Raw genomic sequence first — 27039 nt, forward strand, 5'->3', positions numbered from 1 at the left:
TTAGAAGTTATAACTTTTCTTCTTCCCTTCCGTGCCTTCCTTCCTCTCCCTTCCTCCCTCCCCCCTTCCTTTCTTCCTTCCTCCCTTCTTCCCTCCCTCCCTCCTTCCTTCTTTCCTTCCTTCCTCCCTGTCTTTCAAAAGAAAAATTATCAAAGATCTTGATAAATAATTATTTTTACTTATTTCTTTGACAAATCACTGACTACAACTGTGGAATATATGAAACAAATGCAAGATAATTCCTTTGTTTCTTTGATCTGATTAACTAGCAAATATTTTAACAGAAAAACCTAATATGTTGATAGCTAATACTATGTTTGGCTTTAATTATACTATGTATATGTTATGAGAAGGAAGAAATATGGTAAAGAAACTAAAGAGTGAACGTGAGAACCAAAACAGATGATGTGATATGTATGGCATTTTGAAAGTGGTGAGACATTTCACAGACTCATGAGTGTGGAAAGCCGCCTCCCGAATCGGGCCTAGCGTATGCGCTGCAGCCTGCTCTAGAGTTACCCCCGCCCATCGAGTGAGCCAAGATGGCGCCTGCATCCTGTTTCCGCATAGTGACGCATGTATCCGCCACCCGCTCCTACCAATCGAAATCCTGTATACGCGATACTAGCCTAGAAGCTTATTGGTTGTTAATTGTGTATAAAAGGTCTTACCCGGACGGGGTAGGGTGAGACAGCCCACAAGGAGCCGTGCCTGACGGCCACATCGAGGCTGCTCTCCCACGAGGCGCCGTGCCCCGTGTGGGAACCAGTAACACAGAATGTTCATCTAGCTGTAGTAAAGGGCTGCTTTCACAACTGCCGTGTGGTTCGAGTCGTGATTCATGACCAGGTTAGTTCGCGCAGTCTGCATCTCTCTCTCTCCTTCCCTGTTTCCCCTCGCCGGCCGGGAACCGGGGACCGAGCGGGGCAGCGCCGGACAAGTGGTGGCCCGTACGGGGAGCTCCTCCTCCTGCCTCGCTCTCGACGGTCCCTCTGTGAGGAGAGCAGCGCTGCACGTCGAGCTTACGGCGGACTTCCCGCGCCTGATCAACGCGAGAAGGTGAGTGCGTCTTATTACATGATAGTTAGGGCCCGTGGGTTTTCAGGTGACCCCGGGGGACTCGGAAGAGCTCTCCGAGTGACTGAAGTATAGTGCCGACTGCAATCATGGGGCAGTCCGGAAGTTCACCTCTCTTAGCTCCCTTAAAGAACCTTTTGAAACAACGGGGTATCTCGGTCAGGAAAAGCTCCCTTCAGCGTTTTCTTGATGATGTTGATACTTTTGCCCCTAAGTTTGCCTTTACTGTGCCCTCTAGTAATCAAGAGGAGCCCTGTCAACGCTTTGAATGGACAGTCCTGCCCCAAGGCATGGCTAATAGTCCTACCATGTGCCAGCTGTATGTCGCTGCGAAGCTAGCTAGCACTCGGCAGCAGTTCCCTCAAGTGAAAATCATCCATTATATGGATGACATTCTCTTAGCCCATAGAGACACAGATCTTCTTAAAACAGTTTTGTCACATTTAGTCCTTAGTCTTAGAGAAGCTAACCTAGAGATTGCCCCTGAAAAAATCCAAATGACTGACATTACCACTTTCCTGGGGGCGAAAGTCGCACCCACTCATGTTTCCCCCCAAAAGGTGTCTCTCAGGCTAGACAATATACACACTCTCAATGATCTACAAAAACTCATGGGGGATATCAATTGGATCCGTCCATACCTAAAAATACCCAATGTCAAACTAACACCTTTGTTCGACCTGTTGAAGGGGGATTCTAATATAAACTCACCTCGAAGCTTCACTCCAGAGGCAAGGCGAGCACTATGCCAGGTGGAACAGGAGCTCAGTGGCGCTGCATTGAAGAGAATAGACCCTGATGAGCCTTTTGAAGCCTGCGTGCTGCCGACAGAATTACAGCCCACTGCGGTACTGTGGCAGCGGGGGCCGCTGCTCTGGGTCCACCCTGGAGTTTCCCCCAAAAAAGTCCTAGAGCACTATCCTACAGCGGTTGCAGACTTGGCCCTAGAATGCATTAAAAGGGCTGTGCAGCATTTCGGTCAGCAGCCCAAAAATCTCAGGGTGCCTTATTCTTCCCAGCAGCTTGAGATACTCACCGGATGCATAGATCAATGGGCCATTCTCCGGTGTACATTTCTTGGTCCCATTAACAATCAGTTCCCTAAGGCTCCTCTCTTGCAGTTTGTCACCCGGCACCCAGTGATTTTTCCCAAAGTAACCTCTCCTAGGCCACTAGCAGGCGCCCCCACCGTATACACGGACGGCTCCAGCTCTGGAACAGGGGCGTATTGTGTGGAGGGGGACACTCCTAAAACAGTGCTCTTCCAACCACAAAAGCCTCAATGGGTAGAACTGCAGGTTATCATTGCAGTCCTGGAAAGCCTTTCCGAGCCCTTAAATGTCGTCTCGGATTCTGCTTATGTTGTGAACTCTGTACAAATTTTAGAAACGGTGGGCATTGTTAAACATTCCTCTACAGTAAGGACGTTCTTTGCCAAACTACAGGAGGTTATATGGACCAGGCAACACCCTTTTTACATAACCCATATTAGAGCCCACACAGGTTTGCCTGGCCCTATGGCCCAGGGGAACCATAGCGCAGATGTAGCCACTCGACAGCTGCACATCTTCCCGACGCTGGTACCGTATCAACAAGCCCGAGAATTCCATGCCAAGTTTCACATCAATGCAGGTACCCTAGCTAAGCGGTTCAGCATACCACGTGCAGCTGCTCGAGATATTGTCCGAGCCTGCAACAATTGTGCAGAGCAGAGAGCAGTCCCCTCGGTTGGGGTCAACCCTAGGGGTCTCACCCCAGGGGATACTTGGCAGATGGATGTCACTCATCATTCAGAGTATGGTAAGATCAAGTACTTACATGTGTCGGTGGACACATGCTCCCAAGTTTTATTTGCCTCTGCTGAACCAGGAGAAAGAGTCTCCCACGTCATTGCACACTGCCTTGCTGCATGGGCAGCTTGGGGTAAGCCAAAGACGTTAAAGACGGATAACGGGCCTGCCTACACTAGTAAATCCTTCCAAAAATTTTGTGACAACATGGATGTCCAATTAAAACATGGCATCCCCTATAACCCTCAGGGGCAAGGAATCATTGAAAGAGCGCACAGATCTCTCAAAGACTTGCTTAAAAAACAGAAAGAGGGTATAGGCCACGGCCTGTCCCCAAAAGCTCGACTGTCTGTAGCCTTGCTCACATATAATTTTTTAAACGAAAATTCACAGGGCATGACACCTGCCCTTCAACACACCACCCCGAGTCCCCCACATAGAGGTCTAGTCCGTTGGAAGGATGTCCTGTCGGGGCAGTGGAAAGGCCCTGACCCGGTGCTCAGCTGGGCCAGAGGCTCTGTTTGTGTTTTTCCCCAGGAACCAGGACGTCAACCAGTGTGGGTTCCGGAAAGACTGGTGAGAACCGTGACATCACCTGAAGAAGCCAAGGAACAGCTGTCAGAAACGCCAACGAATATACAACCTGAACCATTAGACCAAGCCTCCGACCCTGCTGATGATGGCGACGACCGACAAGACGATAATAGTAGGACTGACCACCCCGCGGTTGCCCAAAAAGAGGATCGGTAACTCTGTTCTTTGCTCTCCTATAGCAATCCTTCTAATCTGCCTTTTTCTTTTTAGTGGAACTGTGGTAGCGCAGGAGAGTGGTCTTTGGGGCCTGTGGCATCATCCCCCGACCCTGGCCCCATTCTCTGCTGGGTCTCCCGCCTCTCCTGTGTTTTTCACTCGTACCCTGTCTCTAGGTCTCCACCACCTGCCTTCTGACCCTCCACAAGCTTCAACGAGTCCTTCCCCCTCACCAATGACACACTGATCCTCTCTTTTGCTAACCTCTCTGTCAAGGTTGTCAACACCACAGTTGCGGCGAATGCTACTTGTGAAACTGGTAATGGCGAGTTAAGTAAGGGAGTCTTGCTTGAATTTCTTAACGTTACAGGGAAGAGCCGCCAGTCTTGTGAAGGGATCTTGAGTAAAAAGGAGACTCAAAGGTGCCTTTTCCTTCCAGGGCTTGCTCCTACAGTCTGCAACCGTTCCAAAGACCCGGATGCCTCGCCGCCCCGCTATCCTAGTGTATCGCCCAAGTTATGTCTGGCTCCCCGTCAAGGCAACCGACTGGGTTGGCCCTGTTTCTCAAGTTGTTTCACTTAACAATATCCCCTTCTCTAAGTCTAGGCGTCCAAGAGGCATAAAAGAATGGCTATCGAATGCTGCCAGTGTAGCTTCCTCTTTGTTTGTCCCAACGATCGGGCAGGCTGTGCTACAAGCATGGACAGATCGGCAGCTCGCCATAACGATGGAAACGGTAAATGGCTTGGTCAACCTTACCCGAGACGTGCTACGCCGCCACAATCAGATGCTGAACTTAAATTTCCAGGCCATTCAGAAACTCCAAGCGGAGATAGATGAACTTGGACTGGAAATAGATGGACTCTGGAGAGTGCTTCAGCAAACATGTGACACCCGGTGGCTTACGGTTAAACTCTGTGTCACTCCTGTCAGGGCCAACGTGACCGGAAGCATTTCCAGAGTCTCTGATTGGCTGAAAAGGTCATATTTTCCTGAATTTGTTAATCTCTCCCAACAGGTGGAATCTAGTTTAGACACAATTGGGGGGATCAAGTTAAAACCCGTTAAAGTCGATCTCTCCGGGTTAGGCGAGGTTCTACAGAAACTATTGCACAGTGTTTCTTCCTGGTTCTCTTGGCCCAATTTAACTAATTGGATCCTCATTGCAGTGGGATTATTGGTGGGATTAGTCGTTGTTAAATGTTTGCTAGAACGCCTGTTTCAAGCGCAGCAGCAATTGCGTGTTACCACTATGATGGCTATGACTCCCACCTCTGTTACCCCCGATAGTGACCGATTTATTAACCATACCCCTTCCTGGTCGCCTCAGGTGGGGCGCTTTGGAGCAAAATTTGTAGCGAATCGCATGGCTGTTTCTCGGGTGTAAAAGGCGACACCAGTAGTCATAATTTTGTCTCAGGTGGGTCTCTAGGGCAGAGTCCTAGTTGTGGCCAGACTGGACCCTAGCCATTGCACAGAGACACCTAGTGACACCCCCGACTCTGGTTACTGCTGTTCCTGCCCCCGTCGTTGTTCCCCAGTTGCCAGGCAAAGCACTGCAGGGAGAGTCACGTTGCTTCCAGCTTACGGACTCTCCGGTCTCCATATGACGTGAGCATTCTGGTTGGTGCTAGAGGCTCCGCCGCTGGATGGCTGAGGCCTAGTCCAGACTCCCCAAAGCACCAAAGAGGTTGTGAACCATTTGGGTTCACGGGAGCACGCTCATCACTGGAGACACTGGGTCAAAAATAAATAAGAAAGGGGGAGATGTGGAAAGCCGCCTCCCGAATCGGGCCTAGCGTATGCGCTGCAGCCTGCTCTAGAGTTACCCCCGCCCATCGAGTGAGCCAAGATGGCGCCTGCATCCTGTTTCCGCATAGTGACGCATGTATCCGCCACCCGCTCCTACCAATCGAAATCCTGTATACGCGATACTAGCCTAGAAGCTTATTGGTTGTTAATTGTGTATAAAAGGTCTTACCCGGACGGGGTAGGGTGAGACAGCCCACAAGGAGCCGTGCCTGACGGCCACATCGAGGCTGCTCTCCCACGAGGCGCCGTGCCCCGTGTGGAAACCAGTAACACAGAATGTTCATCTAGCTGTAGTAAAGGGCTTGCTTTCACAACTGCCGTGTGGTTCGAGTCGTGATTCATGACCAGGTTAGTTCGCGCAGTCTGCATCTCTCTCTCTCCTTCCCTGTTTCCCCTCGCCGGCCGGGAACCGGGGACCGAGCGGGGCAGCGCCGGACACATGAGCTTATTATTTTTAGAGGCAAGTGGTGTAAGGGGAAGAGTGGACAAGTCAGAGGTCCAAGTTTCAAGCACAGACTGTGCAACCAGCCAACTGTCTTGAACTGTGCAGGTCACTCACCCTCTTGAAGACTTGGCTTCTACATATTTAAACAGATTCAAGAATAACTGCCTTATCCATACACTGTCCCAACTTACTGTGAGAATCAAATAGATTTGAAAGCATTTTTTTTAAAAAATGTAAATTGTGTCCTCCTTGATTATGGACACCATTTAGAAGAACTACAACTAAATTTCAGGAATAGAGACTAGGGACATTTCAGAAGCGTATTTCATAAAATAACAGGAATTCAAGTATTTCAGAAACATTACTATAAATGAAAGACTCTAATTAAACGCCTTTGAATCTATGAGTATTAGCATAGATAAAATTCACAGTCTTCTTAATTGGTTTTTTGTCTTGGTAATAGCCATATTTGTTATTTTAAAAAATGATCCTTTTCCTTTAAAAACATATAAAAGAATACATAAAAATGTATTATAAAATAATAAAAAATATGTATCTAAGAATAGGTTATAAAGTACAAGAATATACCAAACAGCCATGGAACTAGGACATAAGCAAGAACATATGTATTAGTCAGAGTCCTGACAGGAAACAGAAGATATAAGAGTTTAACCAAAAGGAATTTAATGAAAGAACTATTTTCAGAGGTGTAGGCAAGATCAAGAGATCCAAGATGAAGGAGGCACCCATGGACTCACAGTGGGAATCTATAACCACCTTTAGGTTTGAAGAGGCAAGGGCAGGGGATACTGCTACTGGAGCAGGATGAAGGCTGAAGCTCTGGGAAGGGGACCATCCAACAGAAGCTGCAGCTGTGGAGAAGCTCCCAGGGCCCGGAGCCGAGCAGATACGAATGTGGTTTACTTAGGAATAAGGAATGTGGCCAGTGTGCCCCTCCCTCTTCCCCATACAATCCTCTGCCTTACCCACTTCGGAGATAACTATCCTCATTGTTGGATTTTTAAATCATTCTTATAATTTTAAAGTAGCTTTATCATACGTGTGTATAGTCCTAACAGTGTATTATTTTCAGAGTTCCTTGTATTTGCACTTTATGATAAAAATAGTCCAATACCTTTTGTAATATTATAGGACTTCTTGCTTTTTACATTGAACTTTATGTTTCTAAGATTAATCCATGTTTGTTTTTTGTTATAGTAGTAAATAGTTTTAACTGTTGTGTATATTCCTTTGTGTGAACATACCAAAGTTTACTTAGTCCATTTTCTTTTTTGCTATTATTAATGGTGCTGTTATGAACATTCTTGTATATGTCTGCATGTGTACATAGTCAAGATTTTCTTTAGGGAGTATATGTAGGAGTGGACTTGCTGCATTACTGGATAAACAAATGTTAAAACTTAACATATTAAACAAAATTATCTTCTAAAGTGTACATGACAATTAGTACTGAACCAACAGTCTGTAAGAGTTTCCATATCTTCTCCAATAATTGGTGTTGCCCAATTCTTAGTTTCTGCCAATTGGATGGGTATGAAACGGTAGCTATCTCATTGTAACTCAATTTGCTTTCCCTTATTACTGAGATTGAGCTTCTTTTCATAATTTTGCTGGGCATAATATTTCCTTCTCTGGAAAACTCCTCTTCATTTATATTGTGGAGTTACCTATAGAATAATTATCTTTGTATCATTGATATAAGTTTTCTTTTATAATTAAGATAATAATTTTTATTAGTTTTATATGTTGCAAGTATCTTGCTTGGACTTGTTCCTTACCTTTTCATTTTCTTGTTGTCTTTCCAGGCACAGAAGTTGTTAATTTAATTATATTACATTCATCAATCTTTTCTTTTATCATTAATGATTTTTTTATTCTTTAGGGAAGTCTTCTTTTTCTTAAGTTCAGACAGACCTCTCATGCTTTCCTTGCAAATTTTACAGTTTTATATTTCACAAAGAACTCTTTAAATCATTTGCAATTGTTTTAATATGGTGAAAGAAAGAGGACAATTTAATTTTTTATATGGACTGATATTTTCTTCTAGTTTCACTTATTGAAGAGTTTCTCCTTTCCCCAGCAGTCTGCCATGCCACCTCTGTTTTTATCAAATTTTCACCTCTGCCCGAGTCTGTTCCTGTTGGCCAATCTGTCTATCTATGGGCTGATACTGGACTTTCCTAATTACAGTGGATCTATCATAATTCTTAACATCTGGTAGAACAAGTCATCCCTGTTTTTTCTTCTTCCTCACAAATATCTTAGCTAATCTTGGCCCTTTTCTCTTTTATGTAAATATTAGAATCTGAATTAAAAGTTCCACATAAAGCCCTTTTTGTTAAAAATATTAATTCAAGTCTTGCACATATTTTCCACTAGTATATTATACTTTTTGCTACTATTATAAATGCCATTTAAAAAATTTTTATGTCTTGAATCTTTGTTGCCACTCTATGGGAATGCAATTGATACTGTATATTAATCTAAAATCTGCCAAACTTCTACATATATATTCATATTCTTTTCAACAACTCAGATTCTTTTGATGTTGTTTTTATTTATTTAAAAATTTTTTTTTCTTTTCTTAGTTTACCTGATAGAATGGTTGAGAGTTGCCTCATGGCCTAATATACAAGTAATCAATTTTTGTAAATATTACAAATGTGTTTGAGAGGAACATATCTTCTATAATTTTACAGAGCACTGTACTACATACATCTATTATATCAAGGTGGCTAAATGTTTTCTAATACCAATACTGATTTTTTGTCCATTTGACATTTAAAAATTGAAAGGTATATTGAAATTCCCACTACGTGGAATTGTCAGTTGGACCCTATACTTCTATTAAATTTTCCTTTATATATTTTGAGACTATTTTGCTAGATTTCCATAAATAATAACTTCTAAGTGAATTGAGCTTTGTATTATTGTTTGTAATGATCATCTCTATACCTAATACAGATTTTTGTCTTGAAGTTCATTTTGATTGACATTACTTGAACTTGCCAGTGTTCTTTAGCTCATATTTGCCTGGTACATTTCAAACCTTTTAATTTCAATCTTCTGTATCTTTGTGCAAAGGAGTGTCTCTTATAAACTACATATAGATTTATTTCTTTAAATCTAAAAAAATCTGACTTCTAACTGTCAAATTAAAATTATGATTGTTGATAAAATTGGTTGATACACTGGTTTATTTTTAGATTAATTTTTGTATTTTTTTTATCCTGTCTTTTCTGATTGATTGATTAATTGAGATTGAGGTTTATTTGCTTGTTTTCCCTTAATCATGTTTTTTTTTCTCCATTGCCTTGGACCTTTCACTCTCTATTTTCCTATATTCAAGTTAACAAAGTCTAAAGCTAAACAACATATTAATCCCCATTCCTCAACTAGAAATATCTCAAAGAGCATATCTTAACCATGGCCTAGTTATTCTGTAGCCCACACTTTTTTCTTTAGACACAGCAATATAATAATTAGTCTCTAATATGAACCAATAACAGACATTATATAATTTACTTTGGAGAATGCATGAATAAAAGTGTAGTGCTTGCTTTCATGAATTAGAGACCATGACATGTAATTACATGGATTTGGAGAGAAAAAAAAATATGGGTTTACTTTCTGGCTCCACTACTTCATATTTGAAGTTGCAAATTTCATGCAAGATATGAGCTTAAGTTCTGTCTGTAGGTAAGATGGATACATTGATATCTACTGTACAGTGTTTATTCATTCATTCATTTATTCATAAATAGTTGTTTATATCTAATATGTTGCTGATTCTGCCCTAAATTCTGAGTATAAGATTGTTTTAATTTCCTAGGCTGCTCGAAGCAAACACCATGAAAGAGGTTGGGTTAAACAATGGGAATATATTCACTCATGGATTTTTGGTTGGGAAAATGTTCAAATCAAGGCACCATCAAAGTGATGCTTTCTTTCTGAAGACCAGCTGCCAGCAATTGTTGGCTCCTCAGCCACATGGCAAGGCACATGGCAGCATCTGCTGGTCTCTCCCTTCTCTTCCGGATTTCGTGGCTTTCAGGTTCTTGCTTTCTTGACTTCCACTCTCTGTGTCTGAATTTCATTCTCTTATAAAGGACTTCAGTAATAGGATTAAGACCCATTCTAATTGAGATGGTCCTCACCTTAACTGAAGTAACCTCAACAAATGTCCTACTTACAATGGGTTCACACCCATAGGTATGGATTAGATTTAAGAACATGTTTTTCTAGGATACATACAGCTTCAAACCACCACAGAGGTGGTTAACAAAATTTGTTAGCCCTCTCGGAATTTACAGTTTTGGAAAAATGAACAAAAATAATTGTACAAAGAACTGAGACAAGTGTATAGAATGTATAGAGAGCACTCAATAAATGATGAATTATATGTTATCTAATTATGTAATATTTTTATGAATAATAGTTCTTCAATATCTTTGTGTTGACTAGGTTATCATACATAAAAGATTATTGAATAATATAATATGTTTTGTAATGAAATACTAAACTGTTTGTTATAGGTGTTATTTTTATTTTTTAGATGCCCAAAAGCTAGATTAATTTTCAAAAGCAGAATTCATTGCAAGACTAAATTTGTTAAATCATTTCTATCATTTCTGTTATCTAGAATTGAGTTTACATAGTAGTTATCTTGACTTTTCCCAAGGAGACTTTTCCATATCTAAACTCTATCCAGAAATTTGCATTATTTATTATTCTCACTTTATTGAGAATCACCATTTGTTCACTCAATAACTCAGTAAATGCATATAATTAGCCATTCATTGTGTATAACATATGTGTTATACTAGGAGACACAGGGATATTTTGAAGTGGAGTTTGAGACTTAGGTGGTTGGGAGATAGAGTAGCCCAGAAAGCAGGAATATGTGATATTTTATGCAATTTGCCAAATTATGAATATTAAGATTTTATTAGTTTTGTCTTGTTTTTATAAAAACAGAATATATCAATTGATTCATTTACTTATCAAAAATTTATCAAGTATACTCCATGTGTTAGGCATTATCCTAAGTTCTGCAAGTACAAATATTAATAAGATACTCTCCCCACTCTGGAAATGGTAAAAGTCAGTTGGAAGTTACTGAAGGATATAATCAAGAGTAATATTTGATGATGAATATAATGCTATTTAGACTACTGCAAGGTTTCTAAAATAATTCTTCAAATCAAAATAATGAGTCATCACATTTCTTGCTGCTTTATTCCCACTGATTTTGTCTCCTTTAAAAACCAGTGACTTTAATGTGGTCTCAAAAAAAAAAAAATCAAGATGCTACTGTTGGAAACCTGTTCTCATAGGGAATTTGAGAAATATTCATCCTATTTATGATTGAAAGAAAGAAAGAAAAGATATTTTGAAATCTGGTGCTTCTTGGTCTATATAGTATTTTGAACTGGAATCAACCTATGTAACCTTAATCTTATCTATGGTCTCACTTCACCCACTTTTACGAAAGAGAATCAACAAATTTCACAGGGCAAGGAAAAGAAATCTCTGTGGATATCAAAAGGGAGTTTGACATTTGAAGTAGTAAGAGCTAAATTTAGTTGAGCAATGGCTTCATTTTTAGGAATTAAAATTCATTAGTACGTTCAGTACCTGGCATGTATCAAGTTCCCTTCTTAAGATGGAAATGACTACTGGTCAAATAATAATTGGATTGCCTAACAGAATATGAAAAATTATGGGAACATTGAACAGGCCAATCAAAAAAATGGAGACCCTCACCAACTTAGAATTATTTCTTCAGTTTTCCGCTCCAAATATGTCATGTAAGCCTTTCCTATGTTGGATTTGCTTTGGGTCTGTTCATATATAAACTGTAGTTCTCTTTGAATTCAGAAAGAATTGACAAAATAGCTACAAAATAATTTCATACTGGGAAGAGCAATAGGGTCAGCTAGATTTTTTATCTTTTAATTTCTGTCTTCACTGAATCTGCCTACACTTTTTTTAATGCAATTTTACTGAGATATATTCACACACCAGATAATCATCCAAAGTGTACAATCAAAGGTTCACAGTATCATCATATAGTTGTGCATTCATGACCACAATCAATTTTTGAACATATTCATTACTCCAAAAAAAAAGTAAAAATAAAAATAAAAATAAAATAAGAACACCCATAATGTCCCATACCCCTAATCCCCACCTACTATTTATTTATGTTTGTCTTTATTTTCTTACTCATCTGTTCATACACTGGATAAAGTGAGTGTCAGTCACAAGGTTTTCACAATTACACAGTCACATCATAAAAGCTATATAGTTATATAATCATCTTCAAGAATCCAGGCTACTGGATTACAGTTCAACAGTTTCTGGTATTTCCTTCTAGCTATTCTAATATACTAAAAACTACAAAGGGATATTGATATAATGCATAAGAATAACCTCCAGAGTGACATCTTGACTCCAACTGAAATCTCTCAGCCACTGAAATTTTATTTTGTTTCATTTCTCTCTCTGCTTTTGGTCCAAGTAGGCTTTCTCAATCCCATCATGCCAGGGTCAAGCTCATCCCCAGAAGTCATGTCCCATGTAGCCAGGGAGACTTACACACCTGGGAGTCATGTCCCACGTAGGGGTCAGGGTAGTGAGTATACCTGCACGGTCAGCTTAGAGAGAGAGACTACCTGCACTTCTATCTAGTTTTTTCTTCCACTAAAATAGAAGCTTTGGTTATGGAAAACTAAACCTTATACAACCATTTTGTTTTTCCTCTAAATGGAGTATTCATCGTATATGGAGTTGGTAGCTATGTAAATATACCTTTATTTTTTACAAAGTATAGTACATCAGAAAATAACTCTATAACAGAATGTCTTTTGCTGATGTTTCTCTCAAATCCTGTTTGAAAACACCTGTATAGTCAGGTCCAGACAAATGAGCATAGTGTAATTTACTTCAAATTGTGCCCCAAATAATTTTTTTTCTTTAATGCTGGGCACCCTTTCCCATGCCAAAACAACAACAACAACAACAACAACAACAACAATAAAACAGTTTTTAATTAAAATGTTAATGTCTGTATGAAAAGACATATTACAGACCCCTGAGGCTGGAGTGTGGGAAGTATAAGAACATAGATATGAGCTAAAGAGAGTTTCTGGATATGTGTGCCGGTTTGGATATATTATGTCCCCCACAAAACCATGATTTTTTAATCCAATCCTCTGGGATATTTGGATTAGGTTGTTTCCATGGAGATGGGATTCACCCAACTATAGGTGATATTTTTGATTAGATTATTTCCATGGAAGGGTGGCCCCACCCATTCAGCTTAGGTCTTGATTAGTTTACCAGAGTCCTTTAAAAAGAGCCATCACAGGCCCAGACTGCTGCTGACCCTAAGAGATGCTAGCCAGAGTTTGTTCCAGAGAAACTAGGAAAGAAAAACCGAGAGACATTTGGTAGGATGCCATTTTGAAACACAGAAGCTGAAACACAATCTGGGACAAGCAGATGCCAGCCACTTGCCTTCCCAACCAACAGAGGTTTTCTGGACACCATCAGGCGTTCTTCAGTGAAGTTATCTTCCTGTTGATGCCTTAATTTGGACACTTTTATGGCCTTAGAACTGTAAATTTGTAACTTAATAAATCCTCTTTATAAAAGCCAATCCATTTCTGGTATTTTGCATAATGGCAGCATTAGCAAACCAGAGCAATGTGTTAGGGAAATGGGATGATGTTTATGATCCTCTAGGGTGAAAAGTGTGGCAGAGACTGTGATTTGTTTACCTCTCCTTCTTGGGCAGACAGTTAGACTACATTTCCCAGCCTCCCTTTCTATGGAAGGTGGATGGAACTGAGGTGAGACAATTCCAGGGCTGGCCCATAAAAATCCTCTGAACCTCCATTCTCTCTTTTCACTCTCTCTCCCTGTCTGTAGGCTGAATCTGGAAGCCTCTAAGCACCCAGAAGAGGGAGGAGTCATACGAGAGCAAAACCACCACAGGGAAGGAGTTTCTATTTGAAAAAGAGCCAATCAGAAGAGCCACTCATCTCAAAAGACTGCACTGGACTTTGTGTGACTGAGAAATAAACTTTCATTATATTCAGCCAATAAAATCAGGAGTTATTAGCTATCATGACTAATTCAAAACAATTTCAAGAACGAGAAGAAGTAGCAAGGCTACCATCAACCTCCTAATCTTTATTTATGTATGGACACATTAAGCATGAGCTGGAGGGATATCAAAATGGCCATCCACCCTTGCTAATGTTGCCAGAATCCCATCATTAGGGAAGGAATTCCTCTAGGGTCTTCTTTTAAAATGCAAATATTCAAGGAGTGAAAATGTGCTTTCATTGGGTCATTTTTCTATCTAACAAGAGAAATGGGAGTACCTTGGGTGTAAGGAAATGCTAAAGAAACAGGAAAAGAGAGAAAAACCAAGGGATGCTAAACACAAACTTCACTTATTGTTAGTTTAGGGGCATAGTATCTAAGGCAATGGAAAATGTGTGATTTGTCTTGTAGTTCTTCTTGGGCCCATGAATAATGGAAGATGGGTTTAGTGTGATACCATCATCTCTAACATAGAAGAGTATACCACTTGATTACTGAAAATCTCTAGTATCTTCCTCATGATATATATTATTCAGGGTTCTCTAGAGAAAGAACCAACAGTATATATTACATAAGGTTATTATAAGGAATTGACTCATGATTGTGGGGGCTCGCAAGTCCAAATTCCACAGGACATTCTGGAGGCTAGTGATTTCAAAGTATTGAGTTTGAAATCCCTAAACTGGAAACTCAGAAAGGAATGGAGGGTATAGTCTTGAAGCAGAATTCTTTCTGGTCCCTGGAACTTTCAGTTATCGCTCTTAAACCTACAGCTGACTGGATAAGATCCAACCTACATTATTGAGGGTAAACTCCTTTATTAATGTCAACAGATTATAGAAGTTTGTCCCCTCTACAAAATATCTCTGCAGCAACATCATGACCAATGTTTGACCAAATGACTGGACAGCTTATCTAATCAAGTTGATAGATAAAATTCACCATCATATGATATTTTTCACATTTATAATTTTTTTGCATTCATTCTGTAATCAAGTATTGTACATTTTGATATACAAAATGGAGGAAAAAAAAAAACAACAAACAACTTCCTGCACTTGCAGTCTAGTCAGCAAAAGAGATAACAATCATGTAATTAAATGACAACCTACAAAATGAGACAAAATTTTTGGAAAGTACTTATCTTATAAAGGTTTACTATCCAGAATATATAAAGAAATCCTTCAATTTAACAACAAAAAGACAAACAACCAAATTTAAAAATGGGCAAAAGACCTGAACAAACTTCTCTCCAAAGAGATATACAAATGGCCTGAAAGCACATGAAAACATTTGCTAGGGGAAATGCAAATCAAAACCACAATGAGATACCATTTCACACCCATTAGAATGGCTGCTATTAAAAAAAAATGGAAAATAACAAGTGTTGGAGAAGTTGTGGAGAAAGAGGAACACTCATTCATTGTTGGTTGCAATGTAAAGTGGTGCAGTCACTGTGGAAGGCAATTTGGCATTTCCTAAGAAAGTTAAAGATAGAACTGCCATATGACCTGGCAATTCCACTACTCAATATATACCCAAAAGAATTGAAAGCAGGGACTTGAACAGATGTTTTCACACTGAGGTTCACAGCAGTATTGCCAAAAAACAGAAACAAACAGTATGTACATCAACCAATGAATGGATAAAGTGTGGTGTACACTGTATACAATGGAATATTATTCAGCTATGAAAAGGAATGATGTCCTGATACATGTGACAACATGGATGAACCTTGAAGACATCATGTTGACTGAAATAAACCAGAAACAAAAGACAAATGTTGTATGATCTCACTAATTGGAAACAATTATAATAAACAAATTCATTGAGTCAGAATCTAGAATATAGGTTACCAAGGGACAGGGTGGGGATAGGGAATGGGAAGTTAAAGCTTAACATATGTTTCAAACAGGGTTCCTATTTGGAACAATGGAAATGTTTTGGTAGTGGTGGTAATGGTAGCACAACACTATAAATGCAATTAACAGCACTAAAATATATATCTGAACATGATTAAAAGGAGAATTGTTAGACTGTATATATGGTAACAGAGTAAAAAATTTTTAAAAATTCATGGAACTACAAAACACAAACAGTGAACCCTAGGTTAATTAATAGTACAATTATAAAAATGTATTATAAATTGTACACCACCCCACCACCAACACCTTCCATTGGTTACAATTTATGATATTTTATGCATGCTCGTTGTGTAAACCCACAACCTTTTTTCCAATAGTGAAAAGACTCATGTAATTAAAAAGGTATACAAATATGAAGTGTAGTTATAGTTATAATTTAATATGAAAAAAACATGAAATGAATGCTATAACAGGGGCACATGAGCCAGATAGAGTGAAAATAGAAGGTCTCTCTAGTAACACAGAATTTTAGTTTGAAAGGATAAGTAGATTTTAGGTAGGTGGGAGGGAAGTAGAACAGGAGGAGGATTTAGGTGAGTGGAGAACATTCAAAGAGAGGAATCAGCATATGTGTAAGTATGCAAAAAGCCCTAAAATGGGAATAACATACTCATGGAACAAAGAAGATTAAATGTGGTGAAGTATAGAAAGCCAGGAGGTAGGGGGCAAGGTACAAAGCTAGACAGGTAGAAGGGCTTTGTTGACCACTTTAAAGGTTTTGAACTTTATCCTAATGAGCAATGGGAGATCACTGAAGACTTTTCATCAAGGGAGGCTCATGAACTATTGTGGCTTTTAAAAGATGACTTTGGCTACTGTGAAGGATTGAAGCTGTATGTACACCGGAAAACTAGGTTCTCAAAGTTAATACATTCCTGTGGGTGTGGACCCATTGTAAGTGAGGAGGATCTTAAGTTGAGAAGTGACCTACCTCATTCAGGGTGGGTCCTAATCCTCTTATTGGAGTCTTTCATAAGAGGATGAAATTCAGAGAAAGACAGAGAGAAAGACACAGAAACAGAGAGGAAGCCACTGAAGCCAGAAGCTGGAAGCAACAAAACCCAGGAGAGAAAGACTAGCAGATGCTGCCATGTGCCTGCCCATGTGACAGAGGAATCTGAATTGCCAGCAGTCTGTTTTCAGGAACAAGTACCATCCTGTTGATGCTTTGATTTAGATATTGTCATAGCATACAATCTGTAAGTTTTTAGTTAATAAATCCCCTTTGTAAAAGCCAACCCATTTCTGATATATTGCATCTCATTAGCTTTAGTAACTAATACAGCTACTATGAAGAATGCATTTGAGGGGGAAGAGTGAATTTAAGAAGGCCTATTAGTAAGTTACATCTGAAGTCCAGACAACAGTTTGTACCATGATGGTGGCAAGATAGATAGAGAGAAGAGAAATCAATATATATTTAGGACATGGAGTCAATAGGATTTGGTGATTGGTTGAATCAATTCTTTGAAGGAGAAGGAATAGACAAGGCTGACTGCCAGGATTCAGGCTTAAGCCCCTGGTGGTTAGTTTTTTTTCTTCCTTTCTTATATTCTTCCTTCTCCCAGGTGAGCTTGAAGACAATAATACTTTTTTCTTTTAGCATCAACTTTTTAGAACCTGGCCTACTAATACAAATAAAATAAATGCTTAAGATAGTGAATAAATGCATACATGTATGCATATGTAAATAAATGGATATGTACCATCTTTAGCACTTACTAAGTTAGCAAACTACTCAGCTCAAGTTTCTGAGGCTGGTTAGATTTTTTTAAGATATTGATTTATATCTTTTATCCATGTATTGTTCTCCTTTTCCTCTTGTCTTTTAAGTAGATACCAAGGCTCTGGATTACATTGCTCAGTAGACATTTGTATAGGTGAGTTTAATTGACAATTCTAAATCTAAACACAAAAGCATACTATGGATTTCTTAGCTATAACCCCTGTGGATTACTGTCTGTATTGTTAAATTTCCCAACAAACATCTTCACAACCTTGAAATAACTCCAGGGATAGAGGAATTCTTTGAAATGCTGGGGATAAATTACCATTCTTTGTGTTGTAATGGAAGACCACATCAAAGTTGGTCAACTTCTTGCACACTTGGATTTGTGGCCTGACACTCATACCTATAATTCTTACTTAGTGACTGAGACTAATGATTGTTGAATGCTTTTAAGGAGGTCTTTATGTTGTCTTAGGAATATAGCTTTCTACTTAAAAAGATTACCATTAATGATACACATTATAGCTCTGGAGAGAGCTAATTCAAATTCAGTTTGGCAAGGCTCACTAAGAACATTTTGCACATTGTTGGATGTGGTAAAATTATGGATTAAAATCTTATTGGGGATATTAAAAGCTATAATTTTTTGGTCTCCTGGCCATCATAGTCTAGTAGACTATAAGATAAGCTCACAAATAACTTCACAAAAAGTCAAGATGTGATGACTTTCATATGAGATATGTTGCTCTGTACTAGACTTCAAGGAAGATAAGCTAAATTTGTTTCATGATAAGGGACAGCTTTCTCTCTGAGGTAAAGGTCAAGGGCAAAAACTGGTACATGAAACAACATAATCAAAGGTTTGTGGTTTTGCTTGTCCATAATATGGAAAACATAGACTGGAGATGGAACAAAGAAATTTTACACAGCAGAAATTTTAGAGAACAGAGGGTAAAAAGTGGAGAGGCACAAAGATAATAGCAGTTAACAATGTTCTATCTTTTAGTCTGGGATTGAAGTGATGATTGTATATGAAACATTTTTATAATAATGTATCAGTTGAGAAAAAGTTTTCCTCAGTTACTTAAACTGCACCTCAACTTGTTTACCAATATATGCAAATATATTTTATTCTTTTTTAATTCATTTATTTATTCAAGAAAATATCTACTTATTTGTTTCCATATTCCATCCTAACTTCTAGGTACTGGACAAGAAAGATGAACAAGATATGGTCCCTGTTTTAAAAGCTCTTAGTTTAGAGTATAACTTCCTTCTATGATAGAATATGTGGGACCAGGTATTTTTCCTGCCTTTTTTCCTGCCATAAAAAGGAAGTGGAGGAACATATGAAATGACTGTATTCAGACATTCACAACAGACAGCACATAACTCTTATCTCTAGAAAAGTGAAACAAATAAAGTTGCCTCTAAATTTACTCTAGTTTTATGTTTCCAGATCATGGGAAAACAGACATCCAAGTTCAGAGAGTCTCAGGTGGCTTAAAATTTTGAGCCATAGTTCTATAGGGGAGCTCCAGAAATATTCATAGGGATCACCTGGAGTCTTTGATTGATACTAAGATGCACATGTATAGAGTGAAACTCTGTGAGGATGGGCAAAAAAGCACCAAGGAAGAAGGAACTGAACATTTCCTAAAGCTCATACAGGGCTGAGAGTTTTTGTTAAAAAGTTGTTATATTCAGTAGACTCCCAAAAATCAAAGTCTAATGGAGGGGCAAGACTATGCATAGAGTAAAGCTGAATCAAATATGCTTTAACAAAGCTTAAAACAAACCTTGAAATATAATAAAATAAAACACAGATAACTTAATTTTCTACCAGAACAAGGCAAATATTCGTTAAAGAAAGATGACACCCAGATATTTAAAAATATAAATTTTGCAATGATTGGCATCTAAAAAAAATTACTAGACTTGTGATTAGTGGAAAAGTGTAGCCCATAGCCAGGAGAAAAAGCAGTCAATAGAAATGGGCACAGGAATGACAGCGATCAAGTGATTAGCAAGTAAGAACTTTAAAACCAGTCTTATAACTACATTTGAGTAGTTAAAGAAAAACATGATTACAGTGAGGAGAGTAATGAAAAATAAAAAAGAACACAAGTAAACTTTTAAACTTGAAAAATATCTGCTTGAAAATTCTCTGATGGGATGAAAAGCAGAGTAGACACTACAGAAGAAAAGATCAGTGAACTTGAGGATATACAGTAGAAACTTGACCAAATGAAGCATAGCTAAAGAAGAAAAATGCTAAAAAAAGGAACAGAGCCTCATTGACTGTTAAATAGGATTGAGTAATGAAACATATGTGGCACTCCAGAGATGAGAATGTAGTTGGGGATGACAGAATGAATATTTGAAAACTAATGTCCCCAAATTTCCCAAATTTGATTAAAACTGTAAATCTGCAGATAAAAGGAGGTCAATGAAGTACAGGAAGGAAAAACACAAAAAACACCAAGGCACATCATAATTAAATTACTGAAAAGCGGTGATAAAGAAAAAATCTTAAAAGCAGCCAGGAGAAAAGACACATTGCATACAGTGGAATAAAGATAAGAATAGCATCATTATTCTTTTGCTAAGTTACATTAGAAACTTAGCAAAAAGGAACACCATACTTAAAGTGCTGGAAAAAATGTACTATCCTAAAATTCTATATCAGCATAAATATGCATACTGTAATCCCTAAAGCAGCCACTAAACCAAAAAAAAAAAAGAGAAAAACGAGTTATAGACAATATGCCAATAGCAGGGATGAAATGAAATCTGAACAAAACAAAACAACCAATTAATCAATAAGAAGGCAAGAAAAAAGAGGAAAATACAAATAAAGAAGAGTTGGGTTTAATTATAACTTTAAAAGCTCTTATTAAAAAGGAATAAATTTCCAAAATCAATGATCTGAGCTTCCACCTTGAAAAGATAAATAAAAGAACAGTAAATTAAATTCAAAGTAAGCATAAAAAAGGAAATAGTATAGATTAGAGCAGAAATCAATGAAATAGAAAACAGACAAATATAGGACAGCAATTAAAGTGAAAGCTGAATTTCTAGAAGAATACAAGCATGGATAAATCTTTAGCTAGAATGATCAAGGTAAAAAGAAGACCCAAATTGTCAATATAAGGACTGGAAAAGGGGACATCATCACAGATATTAAGAAAATAATAAGGGAATATTATAAGCAACTTCATGGCAATCAATTTGACTACCTCAGTGAAACTGACCAGTCCTGTGAAATAAAATTGGCTCACAACTTATTCAAGAAGAAATAGAAAATCTAAATAGTCCTATGTCTATTAATAAATTTGATTTGTAATTAAAAGTCTTCCCACAAAAGAAACTCCAGACCCAGATAACTTTACCGGTGAATTTGTGCCAAAACCAGATTTTCAGAAAAGGAAACTGCAGACCAATAACCCTCAAAAGCATCCACACAAAAATCCTTAACAAAATTTTAGCAAATCAAATTCAACACTTTTAAAGGTGATAATACAACACAAAAGGGTTTATTCCAATGATGTGGTGTTGAATTGCCATTTGTAAAGCAAATGATACATTCACCATATTGACAGAATAAGAGAGAAAAACCATATGATTATCACAAAAGATGCAGACAAAAGCATTTGACAATTTTCCATAGCTATTCATGATTAAGAACTTCCAAAAAAATTAGGAATAGAGCGGAACTTCCTCAAACCAATGAAGTTCATCTAAGAAAACTCTACATCTACCATCATAATTATTGATGAAATGTTGAATTATTTCCACCTAAAACTGGGAACAATCACTATTTCTCTTCAACCTTTAGCTTGAGACTAAAGGTCTCAGTCACTGGAGTACATATTGGAAAGAAAAATGTAAAACTGTTTTTATTGGCAGAAGGCATATTTATAAACTATTAAATCAAAGGAATCTATGAAATTGCTACTAGAACAAGTAACTGAGTTTAGCAGTGCTACAAGACATAGGTCAATATAACAAAAGTTAATTATATACTAGTGAAAAGAAAATGAATTTGAAATAAAATAGCATTTACAATAGTATCAAAACATAAATACTTAGGAGGAGTAAATTTAACAAAATATGGGTAAAATCTGAACTGTAAATATTTTGAAAGAAATTAGAGACCTAATTAAATTGAGCAATTATATTACATTCATAGAGAACTCAATATTGTTCAAATTGATGTACAGATTCAATAGAATCTAAATGAAAATCCCAGTGGGTTTTTATTTTAATAGAAATTAACAAGCTATTTCTAAAATCCATAAGGAAAGTCACTAGACCTAGAATTGCTAAAACATTGTTGAAGAAAAAGAACACTATTAGAGGACTGACATTACCTGACTTCAAGATTTACTTATTATAAAGCTATAGTACTCAAGAGGATACAGTACTGGTGTAAGATCAGACAGTAAGTTCAAATGAAAGAAAATAAAGTTTCTAGAAATGGACCCAGGCATATGTGGTCAGTTGAATGTTGGCAAAGGTGCCAAAGTAATTTAATAGTGCAGGAACAATGGATATCAATATGGAAAGAAACAAGTTAACCTCACTACCAACCACACACAATTACCTCAAAATGGACTATAGATTTATATATAAAGTCTAATGTTATGAAAAATTTATAGAAGAAAACAACAAAGAAAATCTTTGTAACCTTAGAGAAGGTAAAGATTTCTTAGGACACAAAAAACCTCAGCTATAAAATAAAAAGTTGATAAATTGGACTTTATCAAAATTAAAAACCTCTGCTCTTTGAAAGCCACCATTAAGAAAATGAAAGGGAAGACATGGGCTGGCAGAAAATGCTCAGCACAAGTATATCTAAAGGACATACATCCAGGACACATTAAGAACTCCTGTAACTCAGTAAGATAATAAAACCCCAATATAAAAACCCAATTAAAAATGGTAAAAGACATTAACAGACCTTTTACCAAAGATGACATACAAATGGTGGTAAGTTCATGAAGAAATGCTCATGTTTCATGCAACACAAATTAAACTACAATGACACCATTACATGCCCACTCAAATGGCTACAATTTAAGACAATGCCAGGTGATGGTGAGAATGTGGATATGGAGAAACTGGAATATCATATGTTGCTGATGGGAATGTAAAATTGAGCAACCCTTCAGAAATCATTTGTGAAGTTTCTTATAAAGTTAAATATACACTTACCATATGACTCAGCCCTTCCACCCTAGTAATTATCCTAAGAGAAAAAAATATATATGTCTACAGAAAATCTTGTCATAGCAGCTTTAACTACAACTGGAAACAATTGCCCAACATGTGATTGTGGTACTTCCATATAATGAATATTCTTGAACAATAAAAAGGAACAAATTCCTGATAAATGCAACAGTGTGGAAGAATCTGTAAACCATTATGAAGAGTGAAAGAGGCCACAAACAAACAATGCATACAGTATGATTCATTTCATATGAAATGCTAATTCACAGTGATAGAAATCAGATTAGTGGTTGCCTAGGATTGGGGGTGAGGTGGGGAGTGACTGGAAAGAAGCACAAGAAAATATCATGGGGTGATAGAAATATTTTAAATCTTGAACGTGGTGATGGTTACAGGGGTGTAAGCATATGCAGTGATAGTTACACAGGTGTATACCTCTACTATTAGCACTTTTTATTATATATAAATCATACTTCAATAAAGTTAAGTTTTTAAAAGCTCTTGGTTTAATGAGGAAGACATATGCATAAGTAATAATAATAAATGCTAATATATCACAACATGGTTCTCAAACCACAGGAAAAGGTACTCATAAATTTCAGCAGCTATGCCATTTGAATCTCTGGTTTTACAATAATTCTTTCCAAAATTCCCTCCAAAATTTATATTAACAAAAGTTCTAGAATTTTGTTGGCACCAGTGTCTATTACACCAGGAATGACAAAGCTATCTCTACTCTTTAAAGATTTCTTGGCTTCTGCTCTAGTTTTCACATGTGAATTTTAAAGCAAATTAGTACTAAATTGAAGGAAAGAAGGGACTGGCAGAAGCAGCTGGTGGAGGGTTTCCAGTCTTCTTTGACGCTGCTAGGAGGAGACTACCCTACTCCTGGCAGAGTGGAGGAAGAGGTACTCTTGGTGAAACATGCCTGTAAACAATAGCTTGTGGATCTGGAATCAGATCCTAGGTGGATAAGCAGGACCCAATTGAATGGATTAAATTAAAAGTAAGCAAGTTTGTTTAAAGTAATGACTATGAGCCCATTGTTTTGGATTTCTAGTGACTGAAAGTACTTGTCTTTACTCTGCTTGGGATCTGTCTTCCCTCTCATAGGATCTTCCGATGTGTGAGGGACAACCAGAGGATCATGTCATCATGAGAAATGGCATTTAGATTATACTGGATAGTCTTCCTTCTATTCTTACTTTATGATAATATGTACTTGTATTGTATTCTTTTCAGGAAGGAACAGAATACAGAATAAAATCCCTACCTAACCAGAACCCACCAACCAATGATCTCATTCTCCAAGTTGGCTCTTGTGGTGTTGTCTTCCTTTTCCCAATAAGTGGCATTGCCAGAGCTCTCTCTCAGTTAGTGACCTGTGCTATCTGCTCTTGTCTCTCGCAAGACAAGAATCCAGAGAAATAAAAACTACATGCTCATGAGGAAAAATTGAGTGATGTTACTTCTAGTGACTTGTAAAACCAGTGCATTACTGCAGCAGACCCAGGCAGGCATAGGAAAACAAAGTGGTGACACCAAACTTTGGGGAGTTAGACAGACTTAACTTTGATTACTGGTTCCACTACTTTTTAGCTCTGTGATCTTTAGAAATCCGCTTCTTCATCTTTCAGATGGGGATTCTAGTATCCACTTTATGCTGCTTTGTGAGGATCCTAAGAGATAAGCAGTGCCCGTAGTTCCTTGCACATGGTAACTGTTCAATATACAGTAGCTTTTATTATCATTGTAGTTTTTACTGGAAATTAGGACTACTGAGCTCTAATGAACAGTCACAATAGATGATTCTGAAGCAGTGTGCCCAAGTTTCCTTCTCTCTAAATTGGGGAGAATAGCTTTCTTCTCTATCTGATAAGATTATTAAAATGATCAAATGTGACAGAAGTTCAAATATTGCAATGACCAATTAAATAGGATGCAAATTACTTTGTATTGGTGGTGACAGGGAAGAGTGGGAGTCAGAGAAAAGTTAATTTTTAAAAATAACCTTGTTTTTAATTAGATGAAAGAACATTTTGGAGAAGACAAATTTATAATTTCATGTGGTTGAAAACTGTGTAGGACAAAGAAGGTGAAAAATATGACTCTAATAAAATCAGAAATGAAATTAGTGGATTATCCTGAAAGTGTAAACAAATGGGAAGAATACACTTCAGGAAATCATTGCTTAAGACTGTTTTTTTTTGCCTATTCCATTCCAACGTACGCACACACACACACAAACACACACAATTCTATATGATTAAGCAGCTTTGTTCCTGTCACTTTCATCATACCACTGCTTCCCAGAACATGGGAAGGCTTTGGAGGTTAGAGTTCCTGGTTCTTAATGTCCCCCTTTGCATAACTCTGATTTTTGAAGAGGTGTGCCAGAGGCGAAGTGCACATTGTGTCATTTCCAGGATTTATGGGGAACTAAATGCTTGAGTCAGAATTTGCCAAGGACACATTTCATTATGATTTAAAAGACAGTTAATGTCTAAAATTGAAAAAGAACACAAGTGATTACTAATAAAATAGGTAACGGGAACTAACAACTGAGAAACACCTTTCTTTTACATGCAGCAGATGATGCTGATTTGTAATTAGGCAGCTCAAATGGGCACCTAATATAATGAGAAGCAGTTTTCTGAATGATAGTATTCTGTGACTGAGGAGTTGGATCTTCTTTGATGATAAAGAGGCAAATGAAACATTTTGATATGTCACTGAAAAGATCATTTTCTCTAGCTGTACCATAAAGTTCTGTTTATATCCCTGACTTCAATGCCACAATAACGTGGCAAAAAGCTACAATGGCTCACAAATGGCTGTTTACAGAGGCATTTAAATTGTGCAGACTTAGTTGCAGCCTGGAGAAAATGAAGAGGCTGATGGTTACTGTAAATGTGGGACCTTATCACTGAATGGTGATATATAAGACTGATGACTAATACACATATCCTACATGGGAAACATTTAGATGATGACATCTCTTTTCTTTCACCCTTTTTTAACTAGTCACAGTGGCTGGGATTTTACTTAAGGAATATATGGGAAACAGACTGAGACCCAAGGCAGATCACCCTAGCAGCTGTAGAAAGAGAAGTCTATGTTTTCCCATGTATGCTATCTGCATTTTGCTATTGTTTTAACAACTGCCAGGGAGATCAGCTGGGTCCCCTGCATGCAGCATGCTGAATGTCCATGAGTGGTGGACCTCTCTGCTCTCCTGCCATAAGAGAAGGAGAGAGAGGCAATAAGGCTGAGGCCTCCAGGCCTTGGACTCTAGCCCTAACCATGCTGTTTGGCTTTTTAGACAAATGGGCCCACAAAGGTCCTGAGTAATCTTGGGCACAATTCATTTTTAAACCACTTCTTCCCTGCTGTCCCCAATAGGGAAGATGCTTGTACTCATAGGAGTATCATGAGGTTCAAAGGAGAAATGATTGTAATTTTGTAAAGCATATGTAAAATATCATATTGCTGGGTAATGTCACTTGGAAGCAAAGGAAGAAGTTCTCCATGCCCTCTCCATGTGGTTTATTACATCCAGTTACCTACTTTTTGCCTGCAGATACCTACTTCTGGATGTAAAATTAGCTTGATTTACTATTAGAGTCTATCATATCACTGATTATTTCCCTACTTTTTCATCTACTTTGTCTTCTCCTATATTGCTGTCTCACTGCAGAGATTTTTCTTTAAAAAAAAACCCTCAATATCATTAGCCATTAGGGAAATTAGGAAAATGCAAATGAAAGCCACAATAAGACACCATTTCATATGCACTAGAATGACTAGTATTAAAAAATGGAAAATTGCAAGTGTTGGGTAGGATGTGGAGATATAAAAACACTTGTCCATTGTTGATGGGAATGTAAAATGGTGCAGCCACTGTGGAAAACAGTTCAGCGGTTCCTCAGAAAGTTAGATATAGAATTACCATATGACACAGCAATCCTGTTTCTCAGGGACTTGAACAGATATTTACACAACAATGTTCATGATGGAATTTTTCACAATTTACAGAAGATGGAAGCAGCCCAAGTATTCACCAACAGATGAATTAACAAAATGTGGCACATACATACAATGGAATATTATTCAGGTGTTAAAAAATGAAGTTCTGATACTTGG

Source organism: Choloepus didactylus, chromosome 1, assembly GCF_015220235.1.
Source record: "Choloepus didactylus isolate mChoDid1 chromosome 1, mChoDid1.pri, whole genome shotgun sequence".
Taxonomy (NCBI): domain Eukaryota; kingdom Metazoa; phylum Chordata; class Mammalia; order Pilosa; family Megalonychidae; genus Choloepus; species Choloepus didactylus.